Below are 11,650 nucleotides of genomic sequence, written 5' to 3'. Positions count from 1 at the left end.
CGTTTTGTTATTTTCCGCGGACAATCTTATCTCGGCTAGAACACTACGGTAAGTCGGACAAACATCGAGCTGTCTACGCCAATAATATCACAGGTCTCGGGTACAGCCCTAACAGCGTTGATGTAGCGAAGCCTGGCGGCGAACGGTAGCCGCTCGCCGTAAAGCCGCTGAATGAGGGGTTGAATATTCGCGCCGGTTTTTCACCCCCGTAGTTGGATTTTTCGCCGGGTCCTCGCCAGTCAGCAACACTTCGTGCGCTGTTTTCAGTGATCGTGTTCGTCGAATTATTTTAACAAACACACATAATACGTACATGATAAACGATTTTTTTTTTTTTACGTACTTACTCGTTTTTTTCGGATAAAATCGTATCGACGGAGTTGAGTGTTTTACCACGAAAAATACTATTTGAAAGCGGTGTTCGATATTATTATTAATTTTATTTTATAGTCAACTAACTCTCAGGCGGAGCTGTGAAATCGTTTTGTGTAGTGCATTTTTGTGGTTGTTCATTTTAATTTTGATTTTTACCGCGTGGAAGAATAATCAAATACAATTTCAACATAAGAACGTGTTCAGAGTAAGTATCAATAAACAATGAACAATTTTAATTAGTTATTAATTCTTTGGAATGTTTCAATTTATAATTAGAGTGGTTTATTTATACTGGAATAATGCATTAATTACTAATAAGGTTGACGTAAGAAAACAAAATCATTTAATTTTGAATATAACGTGGACTTTTTCTTAAATCAAAGTGAACTACTCAGTTGACTAAGATAATTAATTCTTATTTAGTAATTTATTGAACAAATCGTATTCATGTATGCGTTCGTTTAAAACTATATGATGTAAAAATGTCAACAATTATTAATCTATTATAAATGTAATATATTCACTATATTACTATAGTTATAACGAAAAAAAATGATAAAAATTGGCTAAAATTAATGAATATTATGAAATACCCTATTATTTTGAGATTACATAAATATGCATTAAATAAATAACATAAAATACAAGTGTGAGTAAGGATACAGATATTGCAACGATTTCAATAATAATGATAATTTTAAGTTTATGTTGTTTAACGAAATTCGAAAAAATGTGTATTTCTTATAAATAATGCCAATAAAAACATTAATTGTATCATTTTATTTTTTTGTGAAAAGCTATATTTTAGTGAAATAATAATTAATTTGAAAAATTATATAATAAAAACTCGAGACTTAATTAAAGCTGTTAAAATTAATAGTCGAATTTGTGAATAAATAATAATTTATTAGTTTATTGTCGGGATTTACAGTTGAAATTAGTCCCGTCGTTCAAATATTGTATGCAAGTAAGGAAAATATCGGAGATTATAATATTTGCTTATAATACAATTCATATTATTTATCTTCATACAAATTTATTACATTTTCGAATCGAAGATTATGATTTTAATTTTAATCGAGGAAATAATTACATTTAAAGTCTAATACAGTTTTTGAATAATATATAATAAAGTAATTTTTAAACTTTGGCTTAATTTACGAGAATTAATTTTTAGACATTATAAGCACGAATAGTTTATGCGTGTTAATGGCAGATCTAAGAAAAAAAAATTGAAATATCAGTTGTTTTTAAATCATCAATACATTACGTCTATGTATGAAGTATGTGTCGGGTGTTAGCGGGAATTTACGTACTGGTAGTGGTGACGATAGAAATATATTATTTACGACTACAGTGTTGAGATTATGTAATTGGTTGAGTAGAATTTCGAATAAGCGGAAGTATGCGTTTTTCTGTTCTGAGAAGGTAGCTTATTATTGTTTTAGTTTTAAAGTAAAGAACCGTTTTTGTAGTAAATAATACTTTCAGTATACAGTGTCATTTTTGGCCCACAAACTGCATTTATTGCCAGTTTTGACATGATATTTTTCAATAGCAAAACTGGTAATAATACAGTTTGAGAGTTTTCTACAACATGAATGATTTATACATCGTGACCCTTTTATTAAACAACACTCGTTATTTTTAAATCTATACATTTTTTTACATAATTTTCAGTCAAGATGAGCAAGTTGTATTTTTTAATATTTTTTGTCATTATAATTTTTTAAGCTTTTACTTTTTTTTAATGACAATATACATATTTAATTTCATATTCCGAAGCACTATTTTTTTGGATTATTTCGAAACATAGAAACCAAATTCGGACGAGTAGTTTATGAGTTATAACCATTTCAAGTTTTTGTTAACGGAGTGGTGAGGTACCCTCGCAAAATTTTGGTCTATTACTCCACTTACCTAGACTTTAAATACTTAACTTATAAATTGCTGGTCCAAATTTCAGTATTCATGTATCGAAACAATCTAATATTAAAAATATTTTTCAAAAATTAATAGATTTTGAAATAATGAGTGTTGTCCGATATTAAAGAATCATTTTTTATAAAGTAAAATGTTCATAAATCAATACAAACAAGTTTTGTTTGAACGTGTTTCAAAATTAAATTAAAGCATTTATATTGATTCTTGATCATTTCAATCCTGTGGTCTCATAAATCACCGGTTGCAACCTTATATTTCAAGTTAAGCATCTTCGCATAGACTTATTTGAGCGGAAAAAATCAAATACGTATAAAAGTATCATAAATTATGGCAATAATTCTAAAGAAAATATGATAAAATCCAAAGAAACCGACCATCTATGTACCTATGTTTTTTTCAGATTGAAACGATATCAACATACAACGTATAATAATTGATTGAATTTTTTTATTATTAAACACCGTTTGTTTTGTCATTCTATAAAATGGTACTTAGTTGTGACAGAAGTGTATAATGAAATACTTTTTCTATTAATTTAAGTAGCTATGAAATTTTGGTCATTAGCAGCTCTAAGTACTGTATTATTGTACAACGTGTTGAATGATAATCATTATCATAATAAATGGACAATGGTTCGCAGTATGCATGGTCGTAATGATTTATGAAGTGTCATCTATTCAATTTTTTCCAGTAAGTTATTTCATTAAATCTCTTGAAAAATATCATTACCAAACTGTAAAAGAAAATATAAATTATATTTAACATAAAAAATAATATCGCCTTCAGATATTTAATATATTTAATATTATTCATGCATGACTATTGTAAATTATATTATTTTAGCTATCACTGCCCACTATTGAGTGAAATGTTTGATATTTAAACACTAAATAACTTTTCACCCACCACTTATTTGAACCCTTTTGACCACAGTAGGTGGGACGGATTTACTTATTTGAACCCTTTTGACCATGGTAGGTGGAATAGATTTACTTATTTGATTACTGATGCTCGTGCAACGCGTATTACTTATGAGATGTATATCAAAATTAAATAAGATGATGACGGAACAATCATGCGTCCGTGATTACAGTAGACATCATATAATCGAAATATAATTATAAATAAACAGTTTTGAATAACATATTAAATGAGACAATCAGCCATAAAGATATGGCTAATGCTTCGTGTTTTTTTTCTGTCATATAGCCATATAATAGGTGAACATTGAATAATATTCAAACGATTTGTTAAATCATTTTATTGTATACGCCGGTGGTCGGCAACCGGCGGCGGCCCGTGCGACTATTGTATACAGGCCGCTTTAAATTCTAGAACGACATTTTTTTATACACTTTTTATTATTTTAAAGTTTTAAACAGTATTTATTTTTCACAGTAAATAATTTAAGAATTAAAAAAAATTATTTTTGTCTGTCCCGCAAACTCTTTTTAATTTGTGAATGTGGCCCGAGAGTCCAAAAAGGTTGCCGACCACTGCTATATACGCATATTAAAATCATTTGCGTTGTTTGTCATTATTACCTATATAATATATAAACTGAGAACTCTGAATGGAGTGAGAGTTGTATTAGTTTAACGTTGATGTGTTATTTTTTTTTTGTTCCTCTTCGATTACACTTTTTGTATCAGTAAAAGCATGATGTTCAACGTTGATGGTAGTTTATGCCATTTCTTGTAGGTAATTTTATATGGTTGGTACTTTGAATGTCAAAAATAAAATGATTATCGTCAATTTTGTCTGACAAGTGCACCGTATTTTTATCGAAAAAACGCTCCCGTGGACGGATTTACGTATTTTCATTAATTTGTAGTTTGTTGTTAGACTTAAGGTGGATATAAGATAAGGTAATGTTATTTTTACGTGACTCGTATAATACCTAGCTGATTATTTATTTAAGGAGTTATTTTAATAATTCTTTAATTACGAGTATTATTAGAGACATTCAGAAATATACAGAACCAACATTATGTGATAAGAATCTACTACGTTATTGGCTGAATTATAGCGATAATTAATTTTACGTAATTTTATTAACTGTATTTTTATGTACTATTCATAGTCGTATGGCGTCTAAATTCAATTTGATGAACTTGAACGGAAGTCTTAACTAGTCCATTTTAAAGTACATATACAGTCGCATTATAATAAACATGCTTTTTAATATATATATATATATATATATAAACATTAAAAAATATTTATGTATGTAATGAGTTATAAAGTAATATTATATGAAAATTGATTAAAATTGATTTACAACTTAAAATTAGACTTATTATGTAAAGTATAATAAACCGTTTTTTACATACTTAAAAAATAATTAGTTGGAACTAAACAGATGTGGATATGTATTTCTATAACTTCCTTCCTTTATTTTTTATTACACAAGATAAATGTTTGTAGCAAAATCCCTGAAAACATTTATGTAGATATATAAATCACTTTGTGTTTTACAGACTACCAGCTGTTTTTTGTGTTTCTATAAACTTTAAAAAAAATTTAATAATTTTTTAAGACATTTGTACACATTTTTCATACACCATAAATAATTGGTTGACTGAAGGTTTTTCTTATACTATTAATTAGATATAAGACTAACCATATTTCCACTGTTATCTTGAATCGTATCATACATTCTTATTTAAAATATAAAAAAATAGTTATTTTGTTCTTTGTTATTATTATTTTCTCTTTTTTACTTTTGCTTATTTTAAATAATATGTAAAACATTGTTCAATATTTTAATTTACATATTAATTAGAATTTAGATGATAATGACTATTACATATTTTTTTGAAATTCATAGTTGATGTTTTTCTAACTTAAAATATGTTTTGATAAACATATAAATCAATATTATAAATTTTTTTTTTTTTAGGTTTTAATGCATTTTTATAGGTTTTTTAGTGCATAAAAGTTTGGGATCTAATAATAATTTACTAAGACCTAAAAAAAATACAAAATATACGGCAATTTGGAAATTTAACCGACTTCAAGGTTGTGTATTCTTCAATATTTATTACAATAACGATAATATTAATTTTTATATTTTGAAACATTTTTCAATAAAAATAGGATGTATTTTTCATAATAAATTACAACGTCATGTATATATTTGAGCGTTACACTTATATCAAAAATATGTTTTTACTATGTAACTAAGATCTGTATAGTATTTATGAAATATTATAACATAATGCGAATTACAAGAAGATTCCTCAGTCAACTTTCAACATCGCAGACTTCAATCTAAACTATAATAAACCTACAAAATGCACGCAATCTATCCAATATATATTTTATTTTTATTTTTAAAGCTTGTAATTGATAATTGTTAATTTATTGTACACCCATTGGCACATTTTGGTTTTATACCTAACCACATATTATATGGTGTTGAATAAAAATAAATATAAAAACTATTCATAACACTGTTTTAAAATTACAATAGAAATGTGAAGTATCTATAAATATTCTATTAATTAGTTTTACATAAAAATGATAAATTTTTACTATTAAATAGAAAATGTTTAACATCACACAAAATCTAGTTTTAAATGCAATTATAATTGATAAAATAACAATTATGATAAAGAAACGAAAGTATTTGTATTATTCATTATTATTTTAAATTTTTAATAACATTAAATTATGTATATTATACATAAATTGAAAATTGATATAAGGAAATGTATAGTTGTTTCATTAGAATTAAAATAGTCAAATTGATATAAACAATACAATTAATTTACAAAATTAAATTGATGAAATAAATAAATAACACTGGTATATTATATTAAAAATCAAAACAAAAAAACAATATTATACACTAATACGCATGATATAAATAAAAGGTTAATAGTCACATAGACCGGAGTGTTATTATTAATGACAAAATAACAATTATAAACAAGTAATTGCAAATTGAATAATAAATTATTTTTACATTGCAAAAAAAGGAGGAATGGCTATTCAAATACATTTAAGGAGTGATATAAATATCAGTTTTATACATAAAAGATAAAACAAAAAAAAAAAAAATAAATAATAGGTAGTTAATGTTAAAACAAATTATTCTTGAACAAAAAAAGCTTGATTTTTAAACATTTTAAACAGTTTATTTGTTCATTGGGTTTTAATATAAACTGAGTATTTTTTTTTCTATTTAACTTTTTGGGCCAGTTAAACAAAAAAAAAAAATAATAAATAATTTATTAAAAACTTTTTACTGTGTTACCATACTATTTTGTGATAATCTGAAATCAAAAGAATAATACATTTGGCAAACAATTTAAAAACATCTTGTGTTTTGCTTAAACGTTTTCTTAGTAAGTTTTAAAGAAAATTTGAGAGGAAATGAATCATTGTGGCCATATACTGAACGATGTCTAAAATGTATTATTTTCCAAGTCATAAACATTAATTATACCAAGATTGCTCCGGAAGAGTCATTATAAAATATAATTTATTGCCAAACCGATTCATTATGGTGTTTAATTGCTTCACTGAAAACGAGATGACAGCTGACCAAAAATCAATTTTTTTAATGAGGTTTAAACGTATTTTTACTACGTAAAATTGTTTTAGACTTTTTACGTTGATATTGATAAGAAAAACAATATTTCATTGTGAGCGTTTTCAGTTTAACATTTTATAGACATCTTGAAATACAAGTACAACTAACTATTCTAAACTTTGAAATCTATTATATTTTAACACAATCTATATAAATGCTTAGTTTGTAGATCTTTGCGATTTGAAGTATTAGATCGTATTCTTGTGTATTTTATAGTGCGCAAATATAATATTATTTAAAATTGTATCGGACTAAGCATTTTTAATGATGACAAATACAAATTATAATAATATGGTTTATTGTTTTAAATAAAATACACTATTCAGTATTATAATTCCCGTAAATGTAATATTTTTGTATAATTTAGTTCCAATAAAACATTTAATATAATGATAATATGACCATCCCTTAAAATGAATAGTGTCCGTTTGATTTGTTTGATATTGTTTTGATTTAAAAAGTGCTCCACACCAAATTATTACATAACACCACGTGAAACCTTACAATATCTAATAAGAATTAAAATTAGTATTACACATGGAATGTTGAAAGTGTATTTTATTGAAATATTTAAGGTCTCGAGTAACATGTCAAATACCCGTATAGTATAGTAGTTGTATCGATTATCAACGCATTTCAGATTAATTTTATAACATATTTATTCAATATCACGTCACTATCATAATATTATTCATAAGAAAATAAAAAAAAAAGTGTTAATATTTGATAATATTATAAAGTTTTCTTATCCTTAAATTGGTTTAAATTTAAATTAGTTATTATATCGATTTCTATGAATAAACGTCTCATTACTTATGTCAATTTACCAAATTAGTGTCATTCAAAAAACGTCTACATTTTATCAACTATCTATCTTATCTTTATTATTATACTCCTCAGTGTCACTCGAGACCAACTTTTATTCTCTGCTTCAAAACGATTACTTAGCCAACGAAACTCACCTTTGCCAAGTGTGTTTCATAAAAGTGACAAACTTTTTTTTATTACATCCCTGAGTATAAAAAACGAAACACTTCGTGAAAAAAAAAAATAAAACGTTGGTACTCGTTGGAATATACTGAATAGCCTTTGACCATGGTCATATCACGACTATAACTATGTTCAGCCAATCAGAAAAATGACGAATATTTCTATGCGTATGAATTTCAAAGCTGTGCTTGAAAAAAAATAACCTTAAAAATCGTCCAATATATTTTTCATATATTATTTAACAATATCATTGTTAAAACATTAAATTTCTACACTGAATAACAAAATAATATATTATACGACGCGAGTTGTTTTTTTATTTTAACACGTTTCCTGAAAACCATTATTTTTATCATACAAAACTTTTAAAAAATCCATACAGTAGTTTTATAATAGATTTAAAACGTATACGGATTATACTTTCCTAATTTATAATGGTTATTTTTGTATTTTTCTGCGAAATTTCGATAATATGCTTACAAATAGAGAACAATGTTATATTTATGTATTAATGTTAAGCCTAGTGTTACTCAAAATTGTTCTCAAATTAGAAACATTTGTCATTATTTTTAATTCACCAGACGAATACGTAACTAGTTATAAGTAAATGATTTTTTAGCAAATTATTGCAATTATATTTTAATATTATTACACAGAACACAGATAAGATTGTTAATGATTAATAAAATAAATAACTATAACTATATCACAACATTACTTGTGTTCAATCATAATATGCGTCAGACAAATAGAAATAGTATTACCAATGTTCGTTCTCATACTAGCCCACCAATAATTATGTACAATCCTCAAGATGTATCCTGCACCTACACCTTAATAATTTATATATCTTTTTTAAATAAATGATTACCTAACAGATATTTTCAAAGTTTTTTAAGAAATATGAAAACACATATTTTTATTTAATAAACTAACCTAAAATATTATTATTATGTTTATTTTAATCTTATATAAACATTTTATTTAGACACATTTTAATACAAAAAAAATTAATTTTTACATTTTATATATAATTTTGTAACGGATTGTAGGTATGCCTATTTTATAGTATACAATAATAAAATTAAATTGATATGTAGTCGGTATAAATATTTAAGAAAAAAATATCCAAACCAAAATCAATATCTACTTAAGTATAAATATTAAAATTAGAAAATATGAGAAAAATGCAAAATTAGTTCATAACAGTATAATTTTCAATTTTAAGATTACCTACAAACTCTTTTATATTTTATTTACAAATAACCTGTACTTATAATCAAATAAATGCTTATACAAAAGTCATGTTTGTCAGTTTTTAATATCATGATGATGATTTTTATCGACTAATTATCTAAAGAACGTTGTTTTACATCCATCTAATCCTATCCGTATTCGAGGTTGAATTTTACATGATTAAATACTCATTCCTTGTTAATCTGATAATTTTTTCAAAGTTTATTCTATCATAACAACTTAAAATTTAATAAGCGGTAATCATACCATTGATATTGTTATATATCTAAAGCAAACTTTTAAATATTATTTTTCGTTTACGGAATATTTTAATATGTAGTTATAGATAAGCTGATAACTATAAATTAGCTGACCATAATTTATTATTAGTTTGGTTATCCCCAATTTTTTTTTTTACAATATACTGAATTTCATTTGAAGTGTAATAAAATAAATTGTAAACTAAAAATGCCATCACAAATAATTTTTCTAAAGTCTAAAGACACTTTAAGGAATATTTAGAGGAATTATGGTTTAAATTCGAATTTTACATTATTTTTTTGATATTTTTTGCACAGATAGGTATTAAATTTAGTTTTTAATTTTAACAATCAATTGTTAATCAAATTGATAAGTCTAATTAAGAAATATTTATATTTGTTTTATAATTAATTATGAAACAAAACATCAAGACCGAAGACGTCAATTAATTTTAGACAAAAATGATTCAAATTAGTTACAAGGAAATTACGAATGAATATTAACTATTTAAATTTTTACTTTACACCTTATAGAGTGTTTCTTGGAAAATAACGCCCGTAAAAATAATAAATTTCTGAATTAAATAAATATAATACTGATGTTGATAGTTTGGCTCAATAATTGATTATTTAAATGATAGTTTATTAATTTTATTTTATAATGTTATTCGGCGATTTTAATGGGTTTAAAAATGTAAAATTTAAACTTTACATATAATAATTACCTAACTAAAGTCATCTTTAAAATGATGTAATTTAATCATGAGGCTGTTTACATGTTTTACGTTAATATTTCTCAATACATACTAATAATGATAAATTATCACTGATAATTAATAATGCTTTAAGTCATCGAGTATATTAAAATACGATAATGTTTGGAATATTCGATTGCAAAGTGCATATTATTATTAATGTACCTATGTAACATAATATTTGTGTGATTTAATTTTGAAATTATAACCTTATATAATCATATGTAGTATGTACTTAATTTACTGTATAATATTCTTATAAAACTCATTAGCGATTTCAAGAAATTATTATTCGAGACGATTTCTGTAATTATTTGGCTGCTCAGAAAATGGAAAACATTAGTCTTTTCTCTCCTCATTAACACTTTTGCACCTATACTTCATAAAGAACAATACACATGTCCCTTGAGTAATAATGCTATGGAATACATTTATATGAGAGTTGAAAACGTGTAACTTGAACTCTGATGTGCTGATGTAGTGTTTAATATTTTATGAAAACTGTGGGAGAAATCCCAGAAATCTACTAAAACAGTTTCTTTTTTTGCGTAAAATATCTTCATGGAAATATCGTGATCTTTATACATTTTTCCAGCAGATAAAAATCGTGTACTGGCACGTGATGTCAATAATAATATTAAATGATGGTAGCTATTTGAAATGAAAATTAATTGAATTATAAAACTGTTTTAATGAACTATATAAAATATACTGTAGGCACCATAATATTCATAATAGTTACTAGCGATATTTGTTGAACCCATTTACACATCTAATGTATTTTTTTCTTATTTTAAAATACCTATAAAATACTAAATATTAGTAGTGTAAAATACACGCTTTTTAAACAAGTTTATTATTTAAAAAAAAAAAAAATATTATATAATATATTTTCTGTTTTTTTTTGTTTTTTTAACTACAGCTAGAGATTCAATGTACAAAAATATTATAATATAATTATCCTTTTTATAATTAATTTTATTTAGTGGCGTAATTAAATTCACCAAAATAATTCCTCGACATTTGATAAAAGATGTTTTTAATGAATATTTTATAATAAGTTATCTACGTATTTGTAATTTTCAGAGAATATAAATTGTTAAAATACAGGTACTTAATGATATAAAGCAACTTGAAGCGTATTATAACAGCTACTACGCTATACTTGAAATCGAAAATCCCAGAATATTTTATTTATTAATAATATATCAATAATTAAAGCATTTGAATAATTTAAAAAAAGTTAAATTTTCAAAGAAATAATTGTTTGTAACATAATATTTGTACTTCAATTCAAACATATTATATTTCACATAGTATTGATTCAATGAAAATATTAGTAATACAAATTACAGTTCTAGGAATCAATTTTTATAATTAATAATAGATTTACAACAAGGAATTTATTGTAATGTGAGATTATTTAACGATTATCTTGAAACTACTCTAAGTATGATAGTAGGTTAAAGGTTTCAAGATCAGTTTTAAAT

At 24.6% G+C, this 11,650-nt stretch overlaps 1 protein-coding gene across 2 annotated transcripts in view; it reads left to right on the top strand.

The window, feature by feature from the left end:
- The first annotated feature begins 220 nt into the window (after nt 1–220).
- LOC132917103 (leucine-rich repeat-containing protein 24) overlaps nt 221–11,650 on the top strand; it is a 144,401-nt gene continuing 132,971 nt past the window's right edge. For both annotated transcript variants that reach the window (XM_060977666.1, XM_060977667.1), the window contains exon 1: nt 221–580. The gene's annotated coding sequence lies outside the window, so the exon portion shown is untranslated. The remainder of the gene's footprint in view (nt 581–11,650) is intronic.

The sequence above is a fragment of the Rhopalosiphum padi genome, chromosome 1, assembly GCF_020882245.1.
Source record: "Rhopalosiphum padi isolate XX-2018 chromosome 1, ASM2088224v1, whole genome shotgun sequence".
In the NCBI taxonomy this organism is placed as follows: domain Eukaryota; kingdom Metazoa; phylum Arthropoda; class Insecta; order Hemiptera; family Aphididae; genus Rhopalosiphum; species Rhopalosiphum padi.
The sequence above is the reverse complement of the archived record's forward strand: the minus strand, read 5'-3'. Positions and strand labels throughout refer to the sequence as shown.